Genomic DNA, 15662 nt, shown 5'->3' with positions numbered 1-15662 from the left:
TGAAAATGGGAAGAAACAACAGTGAAAGTGTAAATGGCAGAAAACTAAGCTGGATTTAAAATTTTAATTAACCATTTGGTTCTTTGTTTGACAAAGTTTGGGAGCATTTGTCAATGAATAATGCTTGGTTTGGTGTTTTCCACACTCTGCATGGCATGACTATTCCTAGGATGTGATCAATATTTTTAAAAAGTGATATAGAAAATGCCTACATGTACTGCACATAGTAAGAGTATTTTTCAAAAATTTCTGTGTATGTTTTGTCTGTGAGTCTTTGGTGTGGGCAGTGATCAGAAGTTTTTTAAAAACCACTGAATTTTAGTCATTTATGAGTATATTTACACATTGTTTTCTTGAATCATACAGCAATATTAAGAAATTTTAAACCTTTTATTCAATATGTATTTAACATATGTAACAGTAGCAGTACCTGTGAGCCCATCACTTTCCTGGGTGAGGTTTATTCCTGCAAGCCCCATGCTCACACAAGTTTTCCAAAGCTGTTCTGGACTCAGGACTGTTGGATGGTGGGTTGTCTACAGGGGATTGGTCAGTGAGAGTTTACCCTTTAAGTTCTCTGGACATATGATGTTTAAAGTCTAAATGGAAGTCAGCCAGGTGGACAAGAAGAAGAAGGGCATTCCAAATAGAGAGAACGGTGTGTGTTAAACAGAAGAAAGAAGGTGGGCCTCATGGTGGCAGCTCCCAGCTACGCAGGAGGCTCAGGCAGGAGGATCACTGGAGTCCAAGCATTTGAGGCTGCAGTGAGCTATGATTGCACCACTGCATTCCAGCCTGGGAAATAGAGCAAGACCCTATCTCTCAAATATATATATGTGTGTGTATATAAAACAGAAGAAACAGTATAATGTATAAGTTCACAATATACTATCTGTCATTCCAAAATCCAAAAAGTTCTAAAAACTGAAGGCTTTTTCTTAACCTATTAAGCAAGAAAATTATACCTGATATAACCTGAACTCATTGGTGTGCTGCATTTGTCAGGGACCCATCAGGAAGAAACAGATGGCATTCTCAAATTGGGATCACTTGAAGAGAGTTTAATAAAGAGACTACGTATAAAGGTGTGGGTGGAGTGCAGAGAAACTATGGGACTAGTGCTGGCATCAGGGATAGTAGTGTGATATGGGACAGTACACTGGCACTAGAAACAGCAGAGCTGTTGTACCCTCTAGACCCAAGGAGATGTGAGGAGAGAGTGGTTCTTGGAACTCAGAAAAAAAGAGTTGGGGAAAGATGACTGCCTAAGAGCTACATTAAGCGTTGAAATCCTTTAGGCAAGGGAAATACCCCAACCTTCCTACAGAGCTTGATGGGCTCTCCATTGGCTGTACCCCATCAGAAGCCTAGAGGCAAGGGAGTATGGAGCTGAAGGCCAGATAGGTCAGTTTCCAGGGCACAGAGCAGGTGGAGAAGGGTGAATAATATGTCTGGAGGGGGCCAAGGGAAGATACATGGCTCAGTGGAAAACCAGATCTGAACTGACCTCAGGTCATTTACAAACTTGCCACACTTAATGTGAATATTCTAAGTTTCCAGCAGAAATACTTATGTGTCTGATGATGAGTTGATGCCTTAGATCCTGCTGGGTGTTGTGTAATATACAGCATAAGTATGGGGTTACTTGTCAAAAACCTAAAAAAAATATTAATTCTGAAATACCTCTGGCCTCTGGGAATTTTGCTAAGAGAATACGGGCCTGCATATAGTAAACTAGAGACATTTTCCTATGTCTAATTTTGCATGTGGGAATGGGGTGGGAATTGGCAGCAACATAATATGGAAGGCAGGAGGAGGCAGAAAGGTACACTGGGGCCATGGCTTAAAGGGCCTTTTATGCCGAGCAATGGGGATGGACTTGGTTGTAGATGGAGGGGAACCACAGTAAGGAACTTTACACTAGGGTGACATTGTTAGACATATGTCTTAGGAAGATCATGCTAGCTACAATGTGAAGGTTGGGTTGGAGGGCCTGGGTTTGGGATTTCTCTCATACCTGAGAGTGGAGAAGGAGCAGACGAGGGGAGAGAAGTATGAAAAACTGGCCCTGGTGCCCCTCATAACTACACAGTGTGGTACTTGAACAAAACATGGAGGAAGCAGGGGAAACACATACCAAACGCAAGGACAGGACACTGATAACTCTTTCAGTGCCTTTTCAGATGTCATCTTTCGCGTTGCTTAGTAGGCTGTTTAACAAAGTTTTTGACAGCTTTGGAGACACATATCCACCAAGAGAGATACCATTCTCTTCCTTTTTGAGTCATGGATTTTGTTTTTAAGGGGATTAAACCAGATCCCATAGGTATTAAGCAGCAGTGGTTACCCAGTGAGTCAGCGATAGAACCTGGACTGGTTGTCTAACTCTGTGTCATGTTGTTTTTATCGTACTACACTGCCATTTAATCAGCGTTGTTAAATTAAATAAGCAGAATGTCATTGGCTTGAGGCTATCTCCACGCTTTTAGTTTCTATACAAAAACAAACAGAAAACCTAACTTAGGAGAATATTTCATAACAGCCAAGCTTCAGTCAATCACAGGCAGCCGACTGATAAAAGCATGCCCAAATAAGACCATGCCACCTAACTGCAGCCAATCAAGTGGTTTTTCTGCTTTGCTTCCATGTTTGGCCTATAAAAACTTCTGCTCATACTGCTGGGGGGAGCTCTCTCAACCTCTTCTGGTTCAGAGTGTTGCCCAATTCATGAATCATTTTTTGCTCAAATAAACTCTAATAAATTTAATTTGTCTAAGGTTTTTCTTTTAATAGTGTGAAATAAGGTGATGGTTCACATAAATGTGTGTATGAGTTTCTAAAAAGAATATATAGGAATAAAAGACCAGTGCATTAACTATTGACTTACCAGTCTTTGGAAAGCATTTTTTCTCCCCCTTTAAGTTTTAATGAAAATAAAACCCCAAAATCCATAGCATTAGCAAAATGGAAGTCTGGTAAAGCTAGCACAATAATATATGCATAATTATGGAAGAACTGGTACATAAGTGGTTATGTGATACATCTCATGAGTAGTTTGTCAAATTTATACATAGCTTATTTATAATTGATTATTTCTTATTCTGTCTCCAATTTTTTAATGGTTTCCATATGCTTGCTTGTGCTTTAACTTGTATGCGTTTGGTGAATCTTACCTACCACAAGCAAGTGGAAATCTAGAAAGCAAAAATATATCTTCTTTTCACCACCTCCCACCCCCCGCAGCTAATCCTCCAGAGGTAACCACTCTTAAGAGGTTTGTACATATTCTTTCAGACTTCTTCTATTTGTAGCCGGCATGCCTATATGTTATAGACATACAAAAGCAAATGTTTTTGTGTGGTTCTCCCAAAAAAATAGCATAATACTATAAGAGTGTTCTTCTGACAGATATCGAGTGTCTATTTCCCAGACCATTGTTAGCACATTCTTTGTGTTCAACAAAATATTCTAACAAAAAGAGATTTGCAAAAATACATCATAGAAGAAATTGAGTCAGATTTCAGAAACATAAATACAGTGAAAATTGTCTAGATTCTCAAGAAATCTGACTTTCTGAACATAAGGAAATTCATTGACAATACGTATTTACATCCTACATATTCAAATTTTAATATTATAACTATCAGAAATACAAACAAATTTTGTTTATTCAAGAGCTGAGTAGCTAGATCTGAGATTTTATAAGGCTTTTGTTACTATTTCCTTCCTACCCCATCTCTGTAATTTTCTGTATTTTGATCAATTACAAAGCATGTGGAGTCAGATGCGAATTTGTTTTCTCTTGATGTGGTGGAACTTCCAAGATAAACTGTATAGTTCCTCACCTCCTCTTTAGCAGGCAGATACAAGACTAAGGGGCCATTCCTTCTGGTGACATCCATGTTTTCTGGGAAAGTTTGTAGCCTTGGGTTGAATAAGTACTTTGGTTGGCTCTGTCATGATTTAGTTTAACCAGAAAGTTGAATCTCTCACTGTCTTAGGTCATTAAAAATGAAATGTCTGATTTCAAATCAAAAGTATAGTTTATGATATCTCCAACAAAAAGCAGTACAGTTAAAGTATAAGCCAGACTATGACACAGTTTTGCCATCTTAACGGTAGCTTATTTATACCAGCAGCAAAGAAGCCCGGAGAGCGAGTGGTGATGAAATCGCAAAAAGCATTTTGCACAGCTTGGGGAGAATTGAATATTTTTCCTTGCAAGACGTGGTCCAAAGCCTGGAAGAAGTGGTAGTCAGTTGGTGCAAGGTCAGGTGAATACGGTGGATGACAGAGAGTTTCCAAATCCAGCCTCTGTAGTTTGAGCAGGGTTGTTTGTGTGACATGTGATCGAGCATTGTCTTACAAGAGGACTGGCCTGTCTCTGTTGACCAATCTCAGCTGCTTAATCACAAGCATCCTCATCATTTCATCCAATTGGTTGCAGCAGACATCTGCTGTAACAATTAATTGACCAGGTTTCATGAAGCTGTAGTGGATAATACCAGTGCTGGACCACCTGACACCATTAGCTTTTTTTTGATGAATATTCGGTTTTGGACTGTGTGTCGGCACTTCATCTTTATCCAACCATTGTGCCAAATGCTTGCAATTGTCAAAAAGTATCCCTTTTCATCACCTGTAATAATATGGTGTAGAAATGGTTCACCTTTATGTCGTGACGGCAAAGAAGGGCAAGCTTTGAGATGATTTCTCTTCCGACACCCATTTAATTCATGCGGAACCCATCTATCCAGCTTCTTTACCTTGCCCATTTGTTTCAAATGTCCCAATAATGTCAAAATAGTAACATCAAACCTTGCTGCTAATTCATGTGTAGGTTGAGATGGATTCACTTCCACTATAGCTCTCAGCTCATCATTATCCACCTTGGTCTCAGGTTGCCCACGTGGCTCACTTTCAAGATTAAAATCACCAGACCGGAACTTCTCCAGCCATCGATGTGCTGTGCATTCATTAGCCACAACTTTCCTAAACTTCGTTGATATTTTGAGCTGTCTGTGCTGCATTCGTTTCACAACGGAACTCATATTCAAAAATAACATGAATTTTTGACTTGGTTTCACAAAAACTGCTCTAAAAAAATTTGAAAGATAATCACAAGCCAAACCATGTGTTTGAAAGACTGAGGATGTACCTTCACAACAAAAATAAAACAAGAAGTGTCAAAGTGAAACGTCAGAGATATCAACTGTTAAATTTAGTACTTAAGGAAATCGGACATTTCATACTTAATAACCTAAATAATATCACTAACAGGATTTGTGGGCTTGACACCAGCTTTCAACCTCAGCTTTAGCACAGAATCATACTTGTGGGGATCTGGAGGATATGTTATGGTCTGAGTGTTTGCTTCCTCTCTCCCCCCACCATCCCCCAATTCATATATTAAAATCCTAACCACCAAGGTGATGGTATTAAGAGATGGGGCTTTTGGGAGATGATTAGGTCATGGGGGCAGATCTCTCACAAATGAGATTAGTGTCCTTATAAAAGAAAAGCTGGGGGTGGGACACCCCTTGCGTCTTGTACCACGTGAAGACACAGGGAGGTGGCAACCTCTGTGAACCAGAAAGCAGGTCCTCACCAGAAACTGAATCTGCTGATGACCTGATCTTGGACTTTTCAGCCTCTAGAACTGTGAGAATTGAATTTCTGTTGTTTATAAGCCACGCAGTTTATGGTATTTTGTTATAGTAGCCCATAAGGACTAAGCCAGGGATTTCTGATGCTGAAATAGGGAGGGAAAATGAGCCTGCTGTGGGCAGCCACTGAAGGACCCATGGACAGTTGGCTTTCAGACTTTGAGACTTTGATTAAAACACTAAGGAAAAATGCTATAGCAGATACAACTCTAGCCAGCTTATAATTGGGTATTTTATGTGTTTGTTTCTTTCATATTTCACCTTGTTCCAGAAAGTTAAGCAGAGCTATCTTATGATTCCTCTTCCAGGGCAGCAACAGGAAAATATGCAGCTCCTGTTTCTTTCCTTTCTCCTTGGCCTGCAAAGGCCTGTGCTTAACTCTGTAATAATTTCTTTTCAAACATGAGTTGCTCAGGCAACTATACTCTTTGCTCTCTAACTTGACCCCATTTCCTGATGAATGGTCTTTTCATTTCTTTGCTAAGTCCTAAAGGTTTTCACATTCTGCAATCTTCTCTGCTAAATAGCTCTAGGCATAACTGCTTATAAAATCATAGACAATCATAACACCTTAGATTTGGAAGAAACCTTAGAGACCATCTAATCCAACCCCCTCATTTTACAGTTAAAGAAACTTAGTGCCCCAGAGAGTAAATAACATGTTCAATGTCATCCAGCTAATTTATAGACTGGGTAGAATTTTCCCAAGCTAATTTTTTGACTTGGGTAGAACTACAACTCAAAACCATTTTAAAGGGCACATACTTTTCCATCTTGATTCTTTTGAAATATCATAATAATATAATTTAAAGATCTTGCAAAATCACTACTTCTAATCTTGAAAAACACTGTGATGTGAGAAGTAGTTAAATGAAGTCTGTGATTTACATGCTTTTTAATAGACCATTTATTACATCTCTGGCCTCAGATGTACTAGTTAATTGAGGGTTGGCTAGGTCAGCCCAAAGAGATTGCTTTGCTTTAACTAATGATCTTTATGGGGGTGGGGTGGATTGAAAGAAAATAGACCAACACAAATAGAGAGAAATAATGTCAACAGGGGAATCAGGTTAGGCTCAGTAATCTATTGTCATTATTATTACTGCTAATATATTGTTACACTTTGTGCTCACAAGATCATAACTCTAGTCTGGCAGGATGAAGTCCAGACAAGAAATCGTAAATTACCTTTGTGTCCAGAACTTTAATCTAGCTAGAGCCAAGATGAAAAATCTGTGGCTTCCCATCCTCTTTTTACTGTCCACTCACTCCAGAGAGAGGGTCCTCCTTTGTGACCAAAGGTAACTCATAGAGTCTAAGAGCCAATTTTCTTCACTGCTTTAAGCCTCTCTTTGCAAGATAGTGTAGCTCACAGGCAGACCCATCCCCAAAATTTGTAAGCTTAATATGATTATGCAAATGGGTGTTTCCAACCCCCGTTCAGCAGACCACCTACCCTTCTGTCCATACTGACCCGAAAGAGACTTGTGTATAAGTGTGTAGACTCCTCCCCACATATCTAAGCTCTATCTACAACTCCACACACATGCTCCACAAACAGCCACCCCTTGGCCACACTTTGGGCAGTATAATCTACCCTAAAAAGACAGGGAGGAGTAGAAGCCCAAGTAGGCCCTGGAAGCAGGTTCAGATTTCACAAGAAGGGAACCCTGGGTTTCCTGAGTAAGGAGAACTTGATTTAGAAGAGGGAAGGGGGATCCAGGTGGGCAAATCCCACCATACAGACCTAGCACCCTGTGGAGAGGAAGAGGACCAGAGGGGATCCCGAGTAGGTTCCTCTAAGGGAAAGAAGTCCTGGTTGACTGGATCAAGAGCAGTAGTGCCAACAAGAGAACTCTGGGACAGGGCCCTCCTATAGGTGTCATGTCTTGGGTTGGACCTGTATAAGGAATGGAAGCAAACATGTTTGATATCCAGAAAGAAGCCACCTTAAACAAGTTATTTTTTAAACAGAAGAGGTTTCAGAGATGTGCTAAAAGAGCATTTAAAAGAACAAGTCTGTTTAGACGTATATAATGTCAGAACTGGAAAGAATCTTTAAAATCATCCAGTAAAGATGGAATGTGGTCACAGAGATAAACAACTTGTCCAAGGTCAGACTGCAAGTTAGTAACAGAGCTCAGCCCAAAAACTTAGAATTTGGGCTTCCAGGTTCTCAGACCTGGGTTCTTTCCAGGACCTGGTACTGATTCATTTCAAGTATAACTTTAAGCAACATGGAAAAACGATTGTCACAGGGTAGCTCTTACGCTGTAAGTATATCTTTTCACCTATGTGACAGAGCAGCACTACAAATACCAATAGTTTCTACTGAAAATTAATTGCCAGTCAGACTTTGTACATGGGTATGCATGTATGTGTGCACATGTGTGTGTGTGTGTGTGAGAGAGAGAGAGAGAGAGAGAGAAAATTAAGTAAAGAAAGAGGGAGAAAACACCAATATGTAAAATGCGGGGGGCAGTGTTTTGGTGGGTACGCTGAGCACCAGAGAAGCTGTATTTTCTCTTACGAATCACACCAGGAAGGGATGTCGTCAGTACTAGGTGTTTCCTTTGGGGAAGTTGGTGCAATGACAAGAAGCAGAAATGAAGGAGGGAGTTCTAGGGTCTCTAAATTGCCCCCTCACTCCCATTTACCCGCCCTTTGGGACCACATATCAACTGCATTCATGTATTCCTGCATTGTTGGTAACATTTACTTTTAAAATGAAAGCCAGGAAATAAAATATATCGAAGTGGCAAATATGCTGTAAGCGTTGATTGATGGTGTTATAACAAATTAATGTTTGTGATCTATGCAAAAGGGAATTCGACTGGAGTCTAGAACTTGTATTCCAGTTCCAGCCCCGTGGCAAGCCATTTCACCTCTCTAAGTTAATTTTCCCAAGGGTAAAATGTACATAAGAAAATTTTCTCTTAATATTTATGAAAGCAGGCCGGGCGCGGTGGCTCACGCCTGTAATCCTAGCACTCTGGGAGGCCGAGGCGGGTGGATTGCTCAAGGTCAGGAGTTCGAGACCAGCCTGAGCGAGACCCCGTCTCTACTAAAAATAGAAAGACATTATATGGACAACTAAAAATCTATATAGAAAAAATTAGCCGGGCATAGTGGCGCATGCCTGTAGTCCCAGCTACTTGGGAGGCTGAGGCAGTAGGATCGCTTAAGCCCAGGAGTCTGAGGTTGCTGTGAGCTAAGCTGACGCCACGGCACTCACTCTAGCCTGGGCAACAAAGTGAGACTCTGTCTCAACAAAAAAAAAAAAAAAAAAATATTTATGAAAGCAAAAAATAGGGGAAACAACCCAAAAGTCCAACAGGGAAATAAATTATAGAATATTTATATGCTGGAATACTGTCAACATTAAAAATTACAATTTTGAAAATTGTTAGCAGCATACTAAAAATTCACAACATAATGTTAAATGAAAAATCACAAGTTAGAAATAATCCATTGAATTATGCCAATTTATTAAATACACTTACATGCACATAAACTTGAAAGAAATACATCAAAATTTTAATTTTATCATCTCATGGTGGCAATTAGAGATGGTTTTAATTTTTTTCTTCATATAGTATTTTCACTATTTTCTGAACTGTGTTTAATAAACATATTAATTTTACCATCACAAAAAGATGTTGGGTTTTTTGTTTGTTTTGTCTTTTGAAACAGAGTCTCGCTATGTAGCCCAGGTTAGAGTGCGGTGGCATCATCATAGCTCACTGCAACTTCAAACTCCAGGGCTCACGCGATCCTCTTGCCCCGCCTCCCTGATAGCTGAGACTACAGGAATGCACTACCACTCCTGACAAATTTTTAAATTTTTTTGTAGACACAGGGTCTTGCTATTGCCTGGCTTGTCTCAAACTCCTCCATGGAAGCTACTGCTAAAATGGAAGAGGGTTAAAATACAGGTTTTGGGGAAATAAAAGCAGACGGCAAGTAGGGCTGCAAGTGGCACTAGTACCAGAATTGACCCTGGCATCCCTGGAAGGGAAGGGGAAGGAAGGGGAGGGGAGGGAAGGGGAGGGGAGGAGAGAGAAGAGAAGGGAGATGACTACTACCACTATGGACTATACTAGATCAGGTATTTGCTATTCATGATCGCATTTAACTCTCTAACAATATGAGGTTAGTCATGTTATTTCTTTCCTCCTCCTCCTCCTCCTCCTCCTCCTTCTCCTCCACTTCTTTTACAGGAGAAACTGAATCTCAGAGAGGCAAAACAAACAAACAAACAAACAAAAAGCACTCCTCCAAGATCACAGTTATAGGCTGGAGCCAGAGTTTGAACTCAGGTTTGACTGGCTCTGAAATGCACATTTTTTACAATGGAGTCCAGTGAGTCCCAGAGTGGTTTAACACCTGATTCACAAAAGGAGAACTTTGAAAATACAAATTCCTAAGTCCCACCCCTAGAAATTCTGATTTTAGTAGGTCAGGAATGGGACCAAGGAATATTTATTTTTAAAAGTCCCCTTGATTGGCTGCTCAAGGAAGTCCTAGGACTGCTGCTCCATCCTTCATTGCTGCTTCCATGCCATCAGTGAGTCACGGCATGTTCTTGTATGGGCCTGAAGACAAGCAGCCCAGCGAGTGAGCTAACTGTGAACTTCACACTCTCGGCCCCCTGCCAATTCTGCAGCCTCATCGCTCCGCTCTGTCTGACGAGGTCAGAATTTGGGAAAGCCAACCCATCAGGAAGGATGCTAAAACAAAAGTTGTAAATGTAACTACATAAAACTGAAGAAGCTTCTTGGGGTAGTGGATGGGAGGAGGGGACAAGCCCCCCAAAGAGTTTGCTGCAGTAACAATTGATGGTCCTCAAACTGCTTCTAAGGAGGGCAGGTGCTGCCAGGCACGGGCCTTTCCTTTGGCTGGGAGGGCTGGGCAGGATTCGGGCCAAAGCGTGCCCTTGTTGGGACCACAGGGAAGTAGCTGAGGAGCCACCACCATTCTCCCCACTGCTTTTTCTCCAGGTTTAATCAACTTTTCCTTTAAATAAGTATTTCAAAAATATGTTTGAAATATTGGTTTGAAGAGGCACAAAATCACTGGCCTGGCTCATGTTTTGGTCCTGCCCTGTCTCTCACTCCATCCCCACATCACCTCTCCCCCAGGCCTTTGTCTTCCCACGGCCTGGAACACTCTTCTGTCTCTCTCACTCTCTTTCTCTTCACCCATCTTGTTTTTATTCGTCTCTCAGGTCTAAGCTCACGCATCCCTTTTTCCGGGAGGCTTCCCCAACATGGAGGCGAGAGACTCTTAGTGTATGTTCTGACAACTGTCTATCGGAGCCTTCTTCACATTTCATTGTTATTACATACCTCATTGCCTGCTCCCCCCAAAACTGTGAACGCTCTGAAGGCAAACTTTTTTGTCTTATCCACACTGTTTTGCAATAGCTAGTTCAACGCTCATTAAATCTGTACTGAGTGATTGAGCTGAGAGTTCGTTATTCAACCTCTTCAACCTCTCAGAGCCTTTCTGAGTAGCAAGTGTAGGAAAGTACAGTACTTTGAAAACAATTCAAATATGAGTCCACTTTAGTGGTGGCACAGAAGAGATGTGGTCATCTTTAAAGGACTGTGGTGGGGACGAAGGAGCTGCGTTCTGGTTTCCATTTTTCCCACCTCTAGCCATGCGTCTGGGAGAGGAAGCACGGTCAGTCCAGTGCAGCCCTCATCACCCCCACTCATCACCACCATCATCTGGCTGATTCACACCGTTGGTGTGTTATTGCAAGGCAAAGGGGAGGAGAGGAGGGACCAAAGTGGCAGCGTTCCGCAGGTGGAAGAATGTGGTAGATCTGTCAAAAACACTTTCCAGATTCCTCATTCTCTGGGGAATAATTTTTCTGCTGGTATTTTGAGATCACAAAATTAAATACCTGTACCAAAACTGCCATCTCTAAGGTGACAATGCTAGAAATCTCCCTCGGCTTCCTAACATGAGAGGTTTTAAATATTAGCTGCCTTAATGAAGTACCATACAGAGCATTTTAGGACAGGCAATCAAATAGTGATACAAAAGAAAAAATGGTCAACTAAAAAAAACAAGAAATTAGAAGCAGGGTTGCCGGATTTAGCCAATAAAAATATTTGAGAAATACTTACTCTAAAAAATTATTCATTGTTTATCTAAAATTCAAATTTAATTGGGTGTCCTGTATTTTACCTGACAACCCTTATTGGAAGGCCTTTCTTTTTCCCTTAGTTCTTTCCTTATTATTCCATAGTAAAAAAGTAAAATATTTGTTCTATAAAAATATTCATTCTGTAGTATCATTTCTTAAATGAGTTGAATATTATTGCTTAGTTTCTTTAAAATTACATTTATCTTCAAAATAGCTATTCTTTTTCACTCATCTTTTTATATAGGTGATTAGGATTTAATTTGCCTTTTCAATTATTTTTTGTATTTCATGGGATCTTCTGTGTTTTAACCTTAAATTGATAAGGAATTTTATCATTATGGTCATTTATTGCATTATAGTCAATACCATGTATTTTCATGTATTATTTGAAGACAAATAAAAGAAATCACCACTTTATACAGTGAAACACCTTGGGTATTGCATTTCATTTATTCTGCACAGCACTCCATGCAGTTGTTTTTATTTATTTTTTATTGAAGATTTCAAATGTATACAAAAGTAGAATAAATATTATTATGAATGTCCCTGTGTTGTCAGCCAGCTTCAACAATTATTACTTTATGGTCAATATTGTTTTATCTTTACTTCCACCCATTCCTCCTCCCCACTACCACCTTGATTTTAGAACAAATCCCAGACATGAAATCATTGCATTGGTAAATATTTCAATATATATCTCTAAAAAGATAAAGATCTTTTAAAAATATCCACAATATTATAATAATGCTTAAAATTAACAGTATTTCTTTAATATTGTCAAATATCTAATGAAGGCTCAAATCTGTCTGATTGTGTCATAATTTTTAATAAGTTTTTTAAAATCAGAAACCAAATAAGATCCTTTGTGGTAATTTGTTGAACTCCCCCTCCTCCACAAACTATTTGTTGGAGAAACTTGGTTGTCCAGTTGAGTCTCCTACATTCTGGATTTTTTTGATTGTATCACCTGTGTTTCTGTATTTCCTATAAACTGGTAGTTGGATCTAGAGATTTAGTCTGATTCAGGTTAAACTTTTTTGCAAGAATATCTCATAGGTGGTGGTGTGCACTCCCATCAAGAGGTGCAGAGTAGCCAGTTGTCTCTCTTTTTGGGATATTAGCAGCCATTGATGACCATTACCTAGATCTATTATCTAGAAATTTGAAAAATGATTTTGTTCTTATCATATCATTCTTTTTTAATTTATTTTTGAGGGAACTTTCCCCTCATCAACTATTTTATTACCCTGAGGTATATTTCATATGGGAAGTATCGTAGGTCAGTTCCCTGGGGAACAGACTCTGTGATGAAGACTGCATGTCAGAGGCTTAAAGGGGAGAGCTCAGGGGAATGACACCATAAGGGAGTGGGGGAAGTGGGGACGGGGTGAGGGAGAAGTTGGACTGTGATAGAATTGCAAAGGAGGATTCAGCCAATCCCATAGGGAGCTTAGAAGCTAGGATAGCCCTTCGAAGTAGAGGCTCTGCCTTTATACCTCCCACCTGTATTCTTTTCTCCTATTAATCTGTCTTTTGTCAGTTTAATTTGAACATAAGAGGGTAAAAGAAAAAATTTCTTTCTCTCCTACAGTTTCTTAGCATCCTTCAAAGGTAATCAATGAGATATGTTTTTTGAGTACCATAGACTCATGAATTTTAAAACATTGATGTGTTTGCAATCCATTGCAGGAATTATTTTTATTGATATCATCTTTAGCCAAGGGAAAACTCTTTAAGTTGGCTCTTGAACACTTTGATATTACCCCAATATTCTTTGATGCCTTCCTTACTTTCTTGATGACAAGATATCTATCATTGCCGGGCGCGGTGGCTCACGCCTGTAATCCTAGCACTCTGGGAGGCCGAGGTGGGCGGATCGTTTGAGCTCAGGAGTTCGAGACCAGCCTGAGCAAGAGCGAGACCCCATCTCTACTAAAAAAATAGAAAGAAATCATATGGACAGCTAAAAATATATATATCAAAAAAAAATTAGCCGGGCATGGTGGTGCATGCCTGTAGTCCCAACTACTCGGGAGGCTGAGACAGGAGGATCCCTTGAGCTCAGGTGTTTGAGGTTGCTGTGAGCTAGGCTGACGCCACGGCACTCACTCTAGCCTGGGCAACAAAGTGAGACTCTGTCTCAAAAAAAAAAAAAAAAAAAAAAAAAAAAAAAGATATCTATCATGAGCTGGTACAATCCCTGTCCCAGACCTATAAATCACCATTTCCCCAAGGAGACCTGGCTCCTTTAAGAGAGAAATGATATTTAGAGGCCACAGCCTAGTTGCCAGAGGTGCTCAGCCTTGGTTGGTTAGTACTCAGCCTTTCTAACACAGAGAGCTAGGAAATACACACATTCCTAAAAAGAGAAACACATAATGAATTTCCACACTGATGTTTCTAGCTCAAATTTAGGATCATATGGGTTTACTAAACCTCTTTGTGTTTATGTTAGCATCTATTTCTCTTCCTCTGGAAATCCTGGTTTTACAGACTTTAATATGATTACTTATTTATTTTGTCCTTCTCTCTGTAGAAGAGTTCCTGAATAGTAATGCTAACAATAAGATTACTGAGAAAAGCTTAGGACTTTTGCATGTACCCCTCCAACCACCACCACAGGTAGGTCTTACTAGTGAGGTACAGTGAAATTACTGTGTACTGTGTTTAAAAGTCATTTGAAATATTTTTTGTTTGCATGGTTAGGCCACCAACCTGATGTATAGCTAGGTTCATTTCTCTTGTTTTGCTTTTGAGTGTCAGGAATTTCTTTTAAGTTTTGATATGACTTTGTTTTCCTATAGTAAACTTTATAAAGTTTACTATGTTAAACTTTTTCATGTTCTAAAGTCAAATCTATTAAACAAGGTATCAGAGAAATCTAGTTTCTATTCATGTGTTTATCCATTTCCCTCCATCCCCCTATAAATAAACATCTATTTATTTATGGTTTATTTTTTCATTGTTTGTTTTTAGTTAAGCAAATGCAAAATATGTATTTGTATTCCCCCTTCTTTATTAAACAGAAGCATATTTTTCTTTACTTTGTTTTTTTCCAATTAACATTATAATGTGAAGATCTTTTCATAACAATACATAAAGTTTTCATTCCTGTCTTCAGCTGCATAGAACTCCACTGTGTGGATATTTCCCTGGTTTAATCCATTGGTGGACATTTGAATTGTTTCTACTCTTTTGCTATTACAAATAATGGTGCAAGGAATAACCTTGTGCATGTATTAATTGTTTCATCTTTTTGAGAGTGTATATTTGGGATAGATTCAGAGAAATGATATTGCTGAGTCAAAGTGTAAATGAATATGTGTTTTTGCTGGACAGTGCCAAATTCCTCTCCATTTTTGTATTTAAACCAACAATATATATGAGTTTTCCCATAACTTCTCCAAAATGTGTTGTCAAACATTTAGATTTTTGCCAAAGGTAAAGGTAAGAAATGGAGTCACACTGTAGCTTTAATTGGCATTTATTTTATAGTGAATAAAGTTAAATATCTTTTTATATAGTTAAAAGCAATTTACTTTTTTTCCTGTAAAATATCTGCTCATGTTACTTGTCCTTTTCTTTTCTTAATATGATAGTTGGTCTGTATCCTTTCAAAACACTTTTAGAAGCTCTCTCTTTATATATTAGGAATGTTTTTTAAGTGATGGGTCTATGTTGCCCAGGTTGGATTTGAACTCTTGGGCTCAAAGAATCCTCCCAACTCAACCTCCCGAGTAAACTGGGACTACAGGCTACCGCGCCCACCTTATATTAGGAATTTTAACCCTGTGTAATATAAGTTGTGGAATTTTAACCCTTTGTAATATAAGTTGTAA

Source organism: Eulemur rufifrons, chromosome 2 (assembly GCF_041146395.1).
Source record: "Eulemur rufifrons isolate Redbay chromosome 2, OSU_ERuf_1, whole genome shotgun sequence".
In the NCBI taxonomy this organism is placed as follows: Eukaryota; Metazoa; Chordata; class Mammalia; order Primates; family Lemuridae; genus Eulemur; species Eulemur rufifrons.
The sequence above is the reverse complement of the archived record's forward strand: the minus strand, read 5'-3'. Positions refer to the sequence as shown.